General features: G+C 40.0%; 1 protein-coding gene across 10 annotated transcripts in view; it reads right to left on the bottom strand.

Annotated features, from left to right (window-relative positions):
* MAGI2 (membrane associated guanylate kinase, WW and PDZ domain containing 2) overlaps nt 1-17,945 on the bottom strand; it is a 2,755,167-nt gene that overhangs the window by 839,549 nt on the left and 1,897,673 nt on the right. The gene's annotated exons all lie outside the window — the stretch shown is intronic.

The raw sequence follows: 17,945 nt of genomic DNA, 5'->3' as shown, positions 1-17,945 counted from the left end.
TATATGGAAATTAAGCGCTCCAGCTCAGGAAGTTATTTATATGGAACTGTGCATTATGGGAGTTGGAGTTTGGTTATTGAAGTCACATGACTGTGTATTTAAAAAGCACAGGCTCACTCACACCTGCTCTTACTTACCTGTGAACAAGGCATGCTGTTGCCGAAGCGCGTCAGGATTTTTTGTCTTGCTGCTCAGAAATGCTATTAAATGCTTGGATTTTAACATGTACTGGTGCCTGGGCTTTTCGTGTTTGGGAGATATACATATATATATATATATATATATATATATATATATATATATATATATACATATAAATATATATATATATACAGGGACGTTATACTTAGGTTCTGAATTTACTCTTACAAAACCATAGAAATTCAGCAGTTATAATTAGAGCTCTTTTAAGTAACTATAACACGCGCCATTGCCATGCACAGTTTTCGTGTCAATAATTTTATTGCAAACGTTGCAGTGATGATATCAAAGATGCCATACAAAATCTCATTAATGATACAATATGTGGAGTAATTAGCTGTGCATGGTGAAGGAGCAAGTTATAGTTATCTTAGGGAGCAAGTTATAGTTACTTGAAAGAACTCTAACTATAACTGCTGAATTTCTGTGGTATTGTACGGGTAAATTCAGAACCTAACTATAACATCCTTCTAACCTTTATTTTTTCAGTGAATTTTTATGGTTTTTCAACGTAAAGTAATTTTCATTACTATACGTTATTTCAACCCCCGCAGTGCACGGCCGAAGGTGGGGTTTGGTCGCAAGGCCTAGCCTGCAGCCAATCCTTGAAGCCAGGCCTTGCAGCCAGGCCTTTATAACCACCCAACCCCGCACCACACACAGCCTATGCCCGTGCGTGCTGCAGGTTGGCCACCGGGCCTGTCTCTGCGAGTGGATCTGTGAGTGGGTGCGTGAGCGTCTGAGTGGGTCTGAAAGTGGGTGTGAGTCTATGAGTGGATATGAGTGGGTGTGTAAGTGGGTGCATGAGTCTCTGAGTGCAAGTATGAGTGAATGAAATAATGTATGAATGATTCAGTGTATTTTTACATTCACAAATAGTTTGAAACTAAATGTGAAAACTCGAGAATTTTCATGAATACAATGCATGGTGACGCAAAAGTATTTTAAACCCATAATTTGCCCTTAAAACGCACCTGTATCATACCTTTACCCTGACCCCTTATGTCACTTCCAATAAGGATTTTCACCCAGGGGAGTGTGCCCCTTGAAATAAAATGGTGAGCACAACTTTCTAGCCAGGTTGGAGTCAGCCAATTACAGTACTTCTTTTTGCATGCACATTTGTGGAAATGTGCAATTTTTTGTGATTTATTTTCAAGATAATTGTGAAGTCGTTGCGGCCAGATAGATACACATTTGTTTTCCCTTTAATTTCTTAAAAACTACTGAAAAACTTTACACCAAATAAGCAGAAGCACAATCTGTGTACCGAAAGCTAGCTTTCTGCCAAATGTGGTGTAATTCCAGCCAGTGGTACAGGCTGTACTTATGTTCAAAGGTCCTATGGGAATTAACATGGCAAACACACGTTTTTTAACCTGGCCCACCCAGGGGTAAAATAAAAAATAAAAAACATACGTTGCTGTTGGAATGCACAGCAAGTTATAGATTTTAAGATAGAGGGCTATCAAGCCTCTACCTTGTTTCTAGGTAAGATTTAATAGATTTCATAGGGAACCAGCACCATTCAGCTATGCATGCCAAGTACCAGAGGAATCGAAAAGGATACCCAAATAATTAAAGTGAGAACCAGGCTTGGAGACTGATCAAGAACTCTTACGGACCCCATACTTCTCCTACCCATGAGAAAGGCCATAATTCTGGATTTCCTGAAGTTAGACGAAGGTCAAATTCCTCCCGAAACTTATGACCAATTCCACTAAGGTATGCAAGGCTTTAGGGGTGCATGCCATTGAAACAGGATCGTCAGCGTATAATAATGCTGTGGTCCAGCTGTTGGTGACCTTAGGGATGTCAACAGTAGCTGTTTTCAGAAAATCACAAAGTCCATTAATGTAAATTATAAATAGCAGGGTCGCTATAACACACCACTGCCACACACCCCTACCCAAGGTGAATACCTCAGTGATTTTCCCCCGAGTGGCCACATCTTACCCTCACCCAAGGTTTTTGTGAAGACTGAACAAACAATTCACCAACCAAGCTTCCACCCCAAGATCTAAGAGTCAGCCATAACTCAGTCCTCTTCACACAATCAAAAGCGGTGGAAAGGTTTATGAAGGTGAGGTACAGCGGGCAGCGCCTTGCGATGACATACAATTCCACTATCATGTGTAAATGTAGGCACTGCTGCACTGCACCTAGCCCTGGCCGGAAGCTGACAGATGGATAAGAAATTGGCAAGGCTAACCCAGGTCTCCAAACAATTGAAAATTACATGCCCAATGATCTTCACTCTACTGTCGATCAACAATATGGGGCAATGGCAAGTTGTTGAACCCCATTCTCCCTTTTTAAAATAGGGTCTTAGTCGACTTAGCCCAGGAGTCAAGTAGTTTAGCGCATAAAGCGCTGTTAAATAAATTACTTAACAAGAGGCCCCATAATGTTGTATTAGCTTTCAAAAGATCCATCGGAATGCTATCAGGTCCCGGGGCTTTACCTCCCAACCTCTGCCTAATTGCTAGATCAACTTCCTCCAAGGAAACCTGAAAGAGGCCAGAGTTTCTCAAACGGGCACGGTGGAGAATAATTAGGCTCTCATCTTTAACAATCTGATAAATGGCAGAAAAGTGGCTAACCCAGTCTGCTGCAAGAATATTACATTCTAGTCGATCTCAGGGCAGTGTGTTTCCAGAGCGCACTCTGGCAACAATTCCCTAGAAAGTCCTGCTATTCTTCTGAGTGGCAGCTAACTCCAAAAAGTCCTAGTCCCTTTTATTTAAGAACTTTTTTCCAATCTTTAATAGCGCAGTAGTAGATCCTTCTAGCTACCTGAACCCCACTTACTATCTCAATGCTTTACTAAAAGTGCCTTTCTCAGGTGTCTTTTTGCCACAGAACACTGGGTGTCAAACCAACATGGATGTCCTGAGTCGGGGCAGAGGAGATTTAACAAGAAGTTCATAATACATGTACATAATATCTGGAATGAGTCAACCAAAACTACATCTGAATCATCCGACATACACCCCAGAAGCACAAGTAAGAGCTTGGTCAATTAGGAGCTTGACGTGGTTTTTAGGATCTTTTAAGGACCATACGAGTCGCAGACCATCGGAAAAATGTTTATTCATTACAATGCCCACTGCAGGCCCTGGGGATGGAATGATTGGTAAGCCATGGGAGAAAGTTCCTTGGGGTGAAATCGATAACCGAAGACCACCCCTCTTCCTAAAAGTAGGTGCTCCCTGCCCAAAATCATGATGATTGGCAAAGACATCCATTAGATCACATAAACCTATAAAGTCAGCTAATTTCCTGCCTCTTGCATCTGAATTATTAAAAATACTTGCTAGACCCACATAATGAAGATTTCCCACTTTGTAGTTAAAATCGCCACATAACAAGAAAGGTGGCTGAGACAGGTTGCTGGTACCAATTGGTTTCAGGCCATCTACAAATGTTAACAGGTCCTTAAAAAGATAGAAACAGCAGTTGGAAAGAACATTGTTATAAAAAAGAACTAAATAAAAGTAAAAATGCCCCTCTACACCTTTAATAAGGACCGTCTGAAAGGCAGAGATGCCGGATACAAGTGGCTTTACAATCCTGTTAAATCCCAATTTAACCCACATGGATAGACCACCTTTAGCTCGCCCATGCATGGAGGGTAATGCAAAAGATGAGTAGAAAGAGAAGTACCTACATGTCACTTCAAAGGGTGCCCAGTTTTCCAGGAGGGCTACAAAGTCAAAATCCAGCCAATCTGGATTACAGTCTTTATCTTTGAGACCGGCTATATTCCAGCTGCCTAAGGAAAAAGAGGACCCTCCACTGACAGAGACCATCACAACTTTACAAACCATGTCATTTGTCACTTCAGAAGCAATGGATGATAAATTATTCTGGGAGGGTTTCTGCAGTCAATCAACTTCTGATAGCACATCAAATCTATTACTCACTGGGACGGCGAACTGGTCATATCTAATAACAAAAGAGACAGGAGTCTGAATGGCATGTCCTGTTTCATCAGATACCCGGGGAAAGCACGCCATCCCCCTGGTGTAGTTAGACCCATGAGGTGCATTAGCTACGCAGGGGAGGAGGGAATTCAGTCTATACAAATACCCAAGGGAAACAGGAACAATTGCCTTTCCTGAGTTCCATTTTTCATTCAAGATGTTTGCTACTACGGAAGGGAACTTGAAGTTGATAACAACACAATCATAATCTCTTTGTTCATTAATCTGACCAAACCTAACCCAGCCCAACCTCTGAACAAGCAAAATCTCCCCTGCGAGTGCTAAAGGAAAGTCTCTATTTCACGCCAAACAGGGCAACACTTTATTTCAGAGCTCAGCATGTGACTCCACTTGATTTTCCTTTTATTGGAGGAATGTTCATCAGTACCACAATGTACAGACATGCTGCTAGCCGTTAAGTTCAGGGTGGTCTGTTTAGGAGATATATTGTTTGGCAAGTTTGAGGGGACCTGTGGCATCTGAGATAAAGGGCAACCCTGCGACTGGGGTGCACCGTCCTCCTTATCAGAACGGTCGCACCCCTAGGTCGCTAGTGCAGCTACACTGCTATGCTCTGTACCAGGGGGAGAAATTTGCACCTCATTGAAGTGGCCCTGGAACGGGACTGCAGCTGTAGCTCCATGGTTTCCAAACATGCAAACACCAGAGCGCGAGTCTCCTGCGTAATGATTTTAAATTTGGTGATCCATTCAGAATATAGCCCCACGTTGAGGCAGGAAGCTGTTGTAAGCACCTCCTTATATCCGGGTAGTGAAAAATACTTTTGCAGTGCTTCTGTCTGAGATGCTACGTTGCATGTACAATACCTCAAACTCCATCTTCAGTTCACCCCCATTAGGCATTGCCTTGTGGTTGTGTTATCCAGTATGAGGGGAAGTGCCTGTGACAAGCAGGTTCACTGCCAGACTAAGACTGGGACAAATAGTTGATGGACTAGCAGGAGGACTCAACATAGAACCCAAGAGGCGTTCAGGAGATAAAGTTTAGTGGTGCCAGATTTCATTGACAAACAGTACTCAGTTAGGGCTTTCTCAGTGCTAATGACCCCCACTGCTCTCTCAAGAATTCTGTCAATAGAGGTACAGTTCAACAAGGGTGGGCAAAGGTCGGGCTGTGCTTGATGCTCTTCTCTTCCCCATACTGGCACAAGATACCAACAATAAAACTGTGGGGAAATCAGTGACTCTGGGAACAACACACTAAAGACTGCTGGCCCAGTCCAGCCCCTTCTGGGCTTCGATGGGCGCAGGTGGCCCTGCTCTTGGCCTGGTCTTTGTTCAGGAATAACCCTGGCACATCCAGCACATGTCCTACGCTGTGGGGCTGAATGAAACGCTTGTAATGAATCAAGATACAGTGATTAAGCAACCCCCCTCTGTGTTGCAGGGCACACTGGTATTCTGAGTCCCCTGAAATGTGGCAGCCAAAGAAACAGTCCAGTGCTGTGGGTTTAAAGCAAGTGCTTTATAGCACGTCACGGTGCAGGGAGTAAGCGGCCCGTCCCCTGTGTTGTAGGCATGCTGGTATTTTGAGTCCCTCTGAAATGTGGCAGCCAAAGAAACAGTCCTGCGCCATGAGGTTGAAGCGAACGATTTATAGTGCATCAAGGTGCAGGTGCAACTCCTGCATGCACATAGCATCAAGGTGCAGCTCCTCCCTGTGGCAGGGCATGCTGGTATTCTGAGTCCCCCTGAAATGCAGCAGTCAATGAAACTGCAGGGATAAAGCAAGAGCTTTATAGCACATCAAGGTACAGGGAGTAATCAACCCCTCCTCTGTGTGCAGGGAACACTGATATTCTGAGTCCCCCGGAAATGCGGCACCCAAAGAAACAGTACCACACCACGGGGTTTAAGCAAGTACTTTATTACATTAAGGTGCAGGGAGTAGGTGGCCCCTCCTCCATGTTGCAGGGCACGCTGGTATTCTGAGTCCCCTGAAATGCGGGAGCGAAAGAAACAGTCCCATGCTGCGGTGCTGAAGCAGGCGCTTTACAGCACGTCAAGGTTCAGGGAGTAAGCGGCCCCTCCTCCATGTTGCAGTGCACACTGGTGTTCGGAGCCCATCTGAAATGCGGCAGCCACAGAAAATACACAATTCCTGCCAACTTATTCATGTTAATGAAAGCCACATCTGTAGATGCTCTACTGCTGCATATAAATATGGTTTGGAGATCACTGATACCACAGGGAAGATACTATTGTGACACAAAACCCCTCATAGTGTTTTAAATAGCATAGAATATTTAGCTAGAATAGTCAAAAATAGTACCAGATTGCAATAGGCCTAGAGATCTCCACAGCACAATATTGCTTTATAACCCAGACCAGATTTGCCAAGGATCTACAAAATGTTGGGAACAGTGAAAGTTTTAATTTACACATATCCAGATGTAGAAATATAACTAATATAATGGATATCCTGTTGGTAATGACCTGAATGGCAGAACTCCTTATAGTTTTAAAGGTAAAATAATCCTGCAAAATTCATCAGATGGACAGTGAATTATGCAGTCTTAATTAAAGGTGATTTCTATTAAAATGGTGACATATTCCTACATCAACAGACAAATTAGATGATGATAACTAGCACATGAAAAAAAAAGTTTTGATCACACAATATTTGTTACTATTCTAGACTCTTCCTTGTCCATTAGGTGAAGAATTGTTCTTAAGATATGAATATGGCAATTAATAAGTCCCATTGAATCAACCATAGAAATTGTGTCTGGTACTTCAGTTGGTGTGGGAGGGAGGCTGAATTAGACAAGATAGGTCTTTTCTAATTTTGAAAATACATTTTTATTCATTAAGGGTCAATTTTTAACACATCAAGTTAAATCCCAGGTCAGGGCTTGTTTGAGAAGCTCATGGTGGTAGCAATGTTACAGCAGAAAAGCAGAAGTGACTTACACTCCTATCTCAACATTTTTGTATATTCAGTGACCCACAGCTTATAAACATTATATACAAATTTCTAGAATATATACACAAGATTTATCATGTGTTAGTATAGACAATGAAAATACCAATAATAGGGTGAATGTTTCTTTTCTAGTAACACCCAGAAGAAGTGCTTCTCAGAACTGACATAGATGGGTACTAGGGCAATTAATTGGGCCACTGGATTTAGGAAAACTATCACACGTATGTTGTTTATAAGGTTGGAATGTTTTTATAAATATATATAGCTCAGGAAGTATTTTGTTTAATTCTCCCAGAATGTATTACATAATTTTTATAGCTTCCCGCTATCATCGGTCTATCATAAGGATTTTTAGTTAATTTAATTACGGCAATTTTCAAAATAATTCAACCATGTTCATAGAAAAGGCCAAAAGATATATCACTAAAAGCCATTGACACATGCTTTATTATTATAGCACATCCCATCTCCGGCTATTGCCAGAATGTTGTATTATAGATGCTATTGTTTGGATTACTATTCAGAGACCTTAAGTACATTTTCCTTGATAGTGCCCCTTTGTATGCCAGATGTGATTTAGATACATGCAATGCCACATTATACCCTGTTTTAAACACATGCTGTGATTTTCTTTGGAATTCCCTGTAGTGCTCCGTGTCAGGTCATAAGACCAAACCTGAGGATGACACTCATGGAATGCATTTGTGAAAATCTGACCTTTGGTAGAGAGCACCTTTACATACAATTTTGAGTCCCTTCATGGCTTGTTTGTTATTTATGCAAAGTCTAATAATAGCAAATGACCTATTAAAAAAGGAATTGATAATCAGGTTGGAAGAAGATTATTTATAACTGGTTCACCCATCAAAAAGATTGGGTGGCTTTGAAGTGTTCCCCTCAGCATGTTCAACAATTACTTTCACATGCTAAGTTCTACACGATGATGTTTGTCATCTGGACCAAATGTCAATTATTGAAGCCTTTATCATTTGCATTTTTCATACTGTACATTGCACTTTATTCTACTGTAATGCCATAGAGTTACATTTGAAGGTATTTTTATGAAAAGGTTTAAAAAACAAAGCCAGAATAAAGGTAATAAAACAGAAGTTATTTACAATTTCAAACAAATAAATAGGGTACAGCACAGCAGGCAATTACAATGGTGTACAGTATTGTGATGTTCACAATAAAATGTTAAGTTATACATCACAACCAGATCGAAAAGATCCACAATCTTCCAACACCATTATCTTAACTGAAACTGGTCCCACCACATATCTGTGTTTCGTGAGCATTTTCCATCAGCATTATTTTCTTCATTTAATCTGAATGAATGTATATGCGTGTTATAAACATAACAAAATGGCACTGTACGTGGGTAAACATACACTTCCTGCAACATTGGTAAGGACGGAAATGCTGCAATTACCTTGAAAGTGTGATACAAGATCTGAGTCAATTTTAGCTGCTGAGACATATTGTGTGTTAAATCATGATAGTAAAAACTATAAATCAAAGTTATACAGATCCAGATGAAACAATAAAGGGCTTTATGATCTATGAATGCACTGTGTAAAACTCAATGCAGTCCATTATGAGCCAGAAGAGTACATTTGTAATTTCCTTTGGATAGTAACAATCACATACTTATTATTTAAATGACTAAAACAAAAACATTTTAAGAAGCATCTGTAGTTACATAAGCATTGTACAGCTTTTGCCACATTTTTTGTACCCTGTCTCCTTCATTTTTTCTGCCCAATGACATCACATAAAGAAGCAGCATTCATTCACACAGCAGGATGGTAGAACTGGGAAGCAGGGCTTAGGGTTGTAAAATGTTTATGAAAGACTGGCTACATAAAGAGATCTTATGTAGACTGTTGCACATTACACAATTCTTTGCAAGAGGGAGGGGAGACAGTTAGTTATTAGCCAAGGTAAAGTCAGAATGTTAGAAATGAAGTCAAAGGCCATACTCAACCCCAGTCAGTGCCATGCTCTTTGAGCATTATCACTATTGTAAATCAGCAACTTGAAATTGGGGGAGCATATGAAGAAATGATTTGAGAGATAATGGATTTCTTCATGGTATTATATTGGTGGCGGTGTACATGATGCATATATGTTGCATTGTTGTTGGTTATGAGGTTCTGCATTTTTCCCCTTCAAGCAACATTAACTTTTTATTGAAATTCATCAAAGTACCTAACTTTTAGAGTGTTGCAACAAAAGATAACAGATTTGAATTCCGCCTTGGGATTTGTAGCACCATCATTAAGCTGAAATGAATGTCCTTATGAATTTTCATGAAATGCAGGGCAGCGGCCCTGAACGTTACAACAAGGACCCACTTTCTGTAAATTGACAAATATCTGGTTCATCCATTCAAGGGAAAAAGATGAGGAAAAGATTACCTCTACGGAGGTAGCACTATATCAGTTGATTCTACTATAAATTCACTAGACCAAATGAAGAAATAGAATCCCTTCTAGTTATTACAGACTCAGGGCCTCATTATGAGTTTGGCGGAGGGGAAGACCATCTGCTGTATTATAAGTTCCATAGGAGATAATGGAACTTGTAATAGAGCAGGTGGGACATCCGTCACTTTTGTGAAGGAGTAATCCCCTCTGCCAAACTCATAATGAGGCCCTCAGTTTCCAATACTGGAACGTTGTGTGAAAGGCCTGTACTTTCTGGGTGTTGTCTTCTGGTTTTGCTTCCACTGAACTAATTAGATACACCTGAAATCAATGATTTGTAGGAAAAATGTTTAGTTCTGGAGACAGTGTCTTTGATGACCTGGAAGGACATAGAAATCCTATTAAAAATGGAACACACAATACTGCTTGGCTAAGGGGCTATTAACTTGGAAGCATTTCTTATGAACCAGGTCACATGAAACAAAAATTATAATGATATACTATCTGTCCTGCATATTGAGATTTAAAAACTTTTGTTCGAAAATGTGAGCAGAAGTGTTGTTTGTGCAATTTGTAGCATAACATAATAGTTTGAAAATTGTTAGTAAGGTTGATCCTCCAAAGCTCTGTATCATCTTTCCACATCGTCTTCCTCGATCTAGCAATCCTCTGTCACTTATTTTGCTGACATTTCAAAATCCTTAGATTTGACGACAGATTTCATCTTGTGCCTGTATTTTTAGCAGTGATTAAAAAGTATAGCACTAATAGCAACATATTTTAAAATATGCATATAATATCTTTGGAAAATGTGTCTTTTGGTCACTTTATGAATAAATGTGTCAGCTTTATTATTATATATTTTAAAATATAAAATTTTCTGGTCAAACATTGTTGTTTAATCATGATGCAACAAAACACTTTGCTGCAAGGCTACATCACAGAAATATGCACATAACCCTGGCGAGTTAAAATTCTGCTTCAGTACGTATCAAAAATGCACCTTCTTGTTTCTTTGTTTTCAGAAAGTATCTATTGATATTCATCATATGAATACGACAACACAGTTAAATGATATCTGACTGAAAGGCAAACGTTTAACAATTAACACCTTATCTGTGATATCCAATAACACTATTTAAGGAGCTTCAATCCCACATCTACCATTTGGGTAAATTGCATACAATTATTCAGTCATCACTACAATATGTATAATGGCAATATGGCATTCTGTTCAAGGGTGATATCCAGCATTAGTGTTCACATCATACTATTAACTGCATCTTCACCAGCTTTCCCTGGCACCTATAATGTCCATTAAGCAATGTGCATTGGAGATCTACCAAAGTTGTATCGCATTGTAATAAAGGTAGTCGTTAGGCACATACTCACATTTATTTAGTCTAATTTAGCTTAGTTCTGAGGCCTGTGACCCATCACTGAGTCACTTGGCATTTTGTTCCTTTTATTATTTTAGCAAGGCAACCTTTTAGTGGTGATGTTTTATTATTCTTATCTATTGTCCTTCTCTGCAGAACTTTATTATTCATTGTTTTGTATGACATTTCATTCTGTGCTCGCCTCAAGGGTACATATGATAGGTCCCCAGGTATTGCCGGCTCAGAGAGTACAGTGTCTTCCTTACACAGAAAGGTGTGTGTTGTCACGACAGGGCAGTTCCTAGAATAGCACAATGTTTATTATAAAATATCGGGCTGCCTTAGTTCCCTTAGAGGAGACATTCTAGTCAGATCTCCATGTTATGCTGCCTGTTGCCTTTGCAATTTCAGCAGAAACTTGGTGCTTCCTCTTCTGTCACAGAGGAGGATTTTCAGCAGCCTAACTGACCTCTCCTTTACCTTTAACACAGGTATCGGGCTTGTGCTACACTCCCAGGACTAGTTGGGCAGATTAGGGCTATCACAGCTACTTACTCTTATGTAGGAACCTTAGTAGTGTGTGTAGGAATACTTGTCATACTATTGTGACAAATATTGTGGGACTGTTTCTCTGTTTTACTTTCTTAGTTACCGTTGTATTAGTGTCTGATTTCATCATCCTTATAATCACATTTCATGCCTGATTTGCTTCTGCATGTCATTACATGTGTGAGACTTACATAACTAATAGAACAGGCTATGATCTGTTTCCACCACGACTTCCCCAGAGGGTCGGCTCCTCTGCTATGGTGAAGGTGTGTCGCCCCCTGCCAGCAGCAGCAGCTGCAAAACTTTCATAGTAAAAACATAATAAACTTTATTTATTATGTTTTTACTATAAAAGGGGAATGGCCACGGGTATGACAGGGACAGAGAGGGGGAGTGCACAGCACTCCTCCTCAGTGTGCATGTATATGCGTTGTTGGGTTGGAGAGAGCAGGCAGAGGCTCCCACTCTGCCTCAGAGTGCCCTGGCTGAGCGCTCTGTCCAATCCTACTGCTGCTTTCATGCTGATGCCAGCACGAAAGCAGCAGTAGGATTAGACACAGGGCACGCTTGGAGCATGTGCCTACAATTCAAGATGGAGCAGAGCAGATGGGAGTGGAGTGGAAAAAAGGTCAATTTAAAAAAATAACATTTTTTATATTTTTATTGGTCTCCCCCCTGCCAGGCGACGTCCTGCCACTTTTCCCTCCCATGAGCCGTGCCTGCTTTCCCGAGGAGTCTAAGATGGGCTGCCACATATCATACGGTATATGTGAGCTGCGGCTAGCTAGCCAAAAGGACTGGGTGACAGCTGCCACGCACTTTGGGATCGGACTCAGTTCCCATACTTGGTGGTGCTGCTGCCCGAAACTCAGCAGTCTTATTACTTTGGTGAGAGTTACATGTCTTCACATTCCGTTCTCTAATACTCCTCTGAATGTACTGTAGTCTCCTTATCACTGCACATTCAGTGGCTCTTCATTTGACTACATCTAAGGCCTTTCACCCATTTCTTCCATTGCTATGCTTTTCTGCTACTACCTAGCATCATTACCTATTCCACCATTGTTACCACTCTCCAGTCCCTCTTTCTGTGCGGTTCCAGTCCCAGTAAACCAAGCTATACTCTTGGAACCAATGCAAACATCAATAGTGCTGAGAGGTTGCTCACTACTGACTGTCAGAACCTCTGGCAGCACGAATTTGCAATTAATCATGTGAATATATCAGTGTTCTACATTAAGGGCAGGTGTCATTATATTAATTGCTAAGCTTGTGCATTATCCAAGGTAAACATATACGTCCTAAGCATGCATTTGTAATGAATCGCCTTAAATCTAGCATTCCTAGTCATTTTTCTACAGTTCACATAAATCCTACTCCAATCCTTGTCTTTCAGTTCTTCACCCATGTTCGTGTGATTAATTTGAACATGTCGAGGCATAGGGACACTCTCCTGATTACCAACTAGGGTACATACCTATGTGTGTAACTCTCCAGTCTCACCAAAGAGCCCTAACGGCTATTACTGTATTCACTCGTGTGGGTGTAGACTTAATTCTTTTCCTTATGAGCAGAAGCAATGTATTCAGTGTTATGGGGTATACTAGTGACTGAATTAATTTACTGATTAGGTTTGGTGAATCTTCGGCTACCCAGGGAACCACCTATTGCAGTTGTGCTCTTTGGGTGCCAGCATACCTGCTCTTTTCTACTGTTACCTCTGTGTACTTAAACATATGAGCTCCCTGCATTCCTCCCATATAAGTGTTGTATCAAGGTGTCTAATGTTTTTAAACATGAGTTAGGAATATTTGTCTGCATATGATGCAATATATACATTATTCACAGTGTAACTATAATTTTAGTCAGTGCTATGTGTCCCATTAGTGCCATTGGCAACATCAGCTGACTATCTAATCTGCTTTCCAGGTGGTTAAGAAGTATCTCAATATTATAATATTTGTAGTCATGGCTGATATGTATACCCAAATATTTAAATTGTGTGATTTGTATAGTCAACTGAGTGACACCTAAGTTGTGAGGATCAGTACCAGGCAGCCATCTTGGCTTCTCCCTCACATTTACTTGGTTCTAAGCCAAAAGAACACTTATGCATCACTTTAATTGTTTCTGTGGTATGTTAACCCCTTTCATTGTTGTTTGCAACAGGTTTTCTTATAATAATTACGATTCCTGGTTTTATGGTATTGATTTGTTAATTATTTCCAATTGTATTACCCATATTTAGTTTTTGCTAATTTTATCTGTATTTATCCAAACGTATTTTGTGCTTTGTGTAAAAAATGAAGTTGCAAAAGGGGATAGTTTCACCCTTATTTAACTAAAAAATGTTGACTCTCCAGTGAGTTTCAGCCACTTTCAGTACACTGAAGTAATTTGAAGTTTGCCAATCTGCACAGCTACCGACCTACCACTCTTGATTGATAGTAATGAGTCCAAAAGAAAACATACATTCCGTATTTATCCATATTCAGAAATAAGTCGATAAAGGAAAACAGATGGCTTTGTATCCTTATTTATCTGTTAAAATCACAAAAAAGGGGAAACGGGGACCCTTACTTATAATTTATCAGCATACACATAAACATGAATATTGTGCTGTACTCTTTCCATGGATGTTTCCGGTTTTGTGAAAGTGGTCATACTGCCACTTTACCAATATATAACATATTTACTCCTCCCAGTGGAAATACTGCTTGATACAACAAACAATAAATAACACGTTTTCAAACTTCTTGTAATGCTTCATTATTTGAACAATGAGACAATTGTGTTTAAACAATTAAAACTGTAATAGATTACAATCACTGTTTGAAAAACTATTACATACTGGAAACACTTTAAATATATTTGCTACATTCTTCAAAATGTAAAGAATGTTTTAGAGCCTCCTTTAGATCTAGCCCTTGTATCAGTAGAGAGGGGCATTGGCATCTATACATTATGCCTGCTGCATAGGAAAGAGAAGGCTTCTACAGCTGCCTTGTGTGGCTTCCTGGGTAGATGTCACTGAAACAAGGTGCAGTGAAACCTAGGTTGAAACTGCAATGCGACGTGTCTCAGTTTCTGGTTTTGAATATCCTAAGCAGAAATCGACCATTTTGAAGCCTAACAAAAAGTGAATCCTTTTGTGCTGTACTACATTTTAATTTACACTGACTAACGTATAATTATGCGTTTTCCAATCGTATGCCTTTCTGAACTGGCACTCAGCTGTGCCAAAAGGCAAAGTGGTGAGAGGGAGGCAGTGGGTTGGTGAGGCATCCCTGTACCCATCCTACTTTTGAAATTGAGGGCATTTCTAGATGGAAAATGGAGAGCTGATTCAAATAGATTGCCACCCGTGCCCTCTATTACCACGGCTATTGTGTCAATAGAGTCTGTCTCCCATTCAACCACAACTGGTCAGGTTCTTCTTGTGTGCCGCAGAATCCTGCTCAAGCGTCAGCCCCATCTTCTGGCTGCCATTGTCCTGCAAGGGAGGGAGTAGTGTCCCTGTAAATCATCAGCAAAAGAGCCAGTAGTTTGGACCTTTTATATCCTTCAACCTCTTTGTGTTCATTAAACAAATCAGAATAAAAACATCTTCATGAGCAAGCTAATCCTATAAGTAAATTGGTCATCAATTCAATATTAAAATATTTCGAAATTCATTGCAAACAGAAGTTGACATTAAAAAATTGACGAGAGTAATACAAATTTTGGGGCTGTTTGCTATTGTTATTTCTGACAAATTAATATGTCAGAACAAATCTATTTTGATTTGGGTTGAGAAAGATTACATACATTTTGCTTTACAATAAATACTTTTGATGATGTGAGAGCACATTATGAAATGTCTGATCTCCTGAAAGAAAGTCAATGAAAGATGCCTGATGCAGTAGAACAGATTATCACAGTCCTGCAATCTCTTATCTTCCTAGATTGCCACAAGAGAAGTCCGCATTGCCTTGAATGAGCTCATATCGCAGCAGTGCTACCTGGGAGCACTACAGGAATGCCTCAATCATGTTGACTCTGGTTGCATGCACCTGAATAACTATCAGGGGCCTCCAGGTGCTACATGATCCTAGGTATGCCTTCATGAAAGGCCACCACTGGACTGATGTTCTGTAGATGAATCTCATGCAGATGAGTAGAAACAGGCTCATAGAAGACCTGTACATGACACATGTAACTGAATTATGCGAAGCATGGTGTCAAGGTTGTTATACGTACATCAATAAACAAGTGTTCTTGGGGTCTCACTCAATTTGGGTAGACAGTGTTCCCTGTGCTAACAGGAATGTGGTCATAGATACCCAAGACTACCTACCAAGGCCCATGAAAGTGTTGTGTTAGCAGCAATAAACCATTGAAGACAACAGGTAACAATCGACAGCCATGGTATTGTGATCTAAGCCAGCAATCACCAGCACCAACACCAACCAAAGCTGCAAAAAACCTTGATTCCAGAGAGTATTGAACATAACTATTCAAGACTTATTATCCACTGCAAAAAACTGTATGTAAGTTTCAGCCTGGTCGGAAAACATGCTTATCCAATGCCATGATATAACCAACTGTTATAATAACCGAGAATCCGAAATGAAGTAGTGCAGGAGAAGGGTAACAGACATACTTTAAGTGCCCTCAGGTATATGTTCAACCTATGACATAATATGATTCTGTATAAACAGTATCTTTGGCAATTTATAAAAGTTCATATTGCCATTAAACTACCTGTCACTTAATACATGATGCACACCCATAGTGGTCCTTCACACCACTATCTTCTGAGACAGAGGGAATAGGACCACATGGTGTTGTTGCTCACTTATCATGTGGGGCCAGCATAGTCAATTTGAGCATTCTTCAATGGTTCTCATCCTGAGGGGGAGGCGGATAAATAAATAGAGCTTTATATAAATACAAAAACAAATTTGTGATTTTTGAACTTCTTTGTGCTATTAATGTGTTAATTAAGTTTGACCCCAGTGTGTTCCTTAAAGTTTCCCTTTTCTTTCCAGTATTGTGTAGGTGTTTATTCATCTCCAAGTCTAATATCTGCAACATTTTGAAGCACAATGCACAGTGTTGTTATGAGCATTTGAAATACTATGAGATGGCTCATGGTTTTGTGACCGTACATCATGGCAAGGAAGATACGCTACTGCTCAGTGGTGTAAAGAATTTACCCTGCTTCGTACAGGGCCAATTTAACAAAAACTGTAAATTTGATAGGGCTTTGTATTCAGATTAAACTTGGATCTACAAACACAATAGATCAAATAATGCATCTGTGGATTAAAATGTGACCATCTTTACAACGCTCAGCTGTGAGACTCATGATTCTCAAAGTTTTAATATCCTATTGTAATGTGTTGTCCTTAAAGATGAATTATTGAATGAGTTGGCTCCTGGTAGAGACTCTACTTCAGACTAGCCAGCATCAATTAAAAAATTGTGCACTGTCAAGAATCCCCTACCTTGCCTACTCTTCACATCAGGTAGCGCCAATGAGCAAAGCTTCCTTAAGTCCAGTGACCCCATAGTACAAAACCAAGTGAGCTACAGTCTCCTCGAGCCTCACTTGCTGCAAAGAATTGCATGTGTTTTCAAACTTTCCTCCACTTGGGTTGGTAGGGCATTGGGTGGAAGGCCCACCTCCAGTTCCATATGCTTCTCTTGTACTAGCAGCTATTTCATCCTTTGTATGAAACCTCATGTCATACTATCTTTTCTGTATTTCTTCAATGCTATGAGTGATACCCACAGTATTAATTATTTCTTGGATGCCTAGTTAAAGTTTCTTCTTTGTGGCATAAGGAACTGTTAAGGATAATTTCCTGAATAATTTATTCTTATTGGAGACACAGAAAACCTTTGTTTGCATTTCTGACCTCCATCCTCTTTTTTGACATTAGGCTTGCCATTATGGTGCTGGACTGTCTGCTCCAATCTCACATCTTTCATCTGGATTGCCTGCTGCAGTGACCTCTTCCTCCAGTGTGCATTGTCTTTCTGAGTTGACCCGCTGAGCAATTTGCTACAGGACCACCTGTTTCCTGATTATGACCTCAACAAACTCTTTCAAAGCGACATTCACAATTTGTGTCTGTTGATTCACAAACTGAAACAGATTTGAAATTGCATTTTGTGCATTTGTTAAACGGAATTTCTTCATGAAATGGTAAAATAGTGTGGGAAGATTATGTACATAGCGATAAGCAATTAACAATTTGCGATTCACTAACTACTGCTATTTGGGAATCCTAAAATTCAATGTTAGTATTGTCGTATAGCTAGTTTTCATATAAACACATTGACAGTGCATTGCCCTTAAAAATAGATTAAATAAAGCTTACTTGGCATTCTGTGTTGTAATATGTATTCATAATAATTCACATCTCACAACAAACATGATTGTCTCTAGTTTTTTACAATGAATGTTC

Source organism: Pleurodeles waltl, chromosome 4_1 (genome assembly GCF_031143425.1).
Source record: "Pleurodeles waltl isolate 20211129_DDA chromosome 4_1, aPleWal1.hap1.20221129, whole genome shotgun sequence".
Classification (NCBI taxonomy): Eukaryota; Metazoa; Chordata; class Amphibia; order Caudata; family Salamandridae; genus Pleurodeles; species Pleurodeles waltl.
This window is presented reverse-complemented; position numbering and strand designations above follow the sequence as displayed.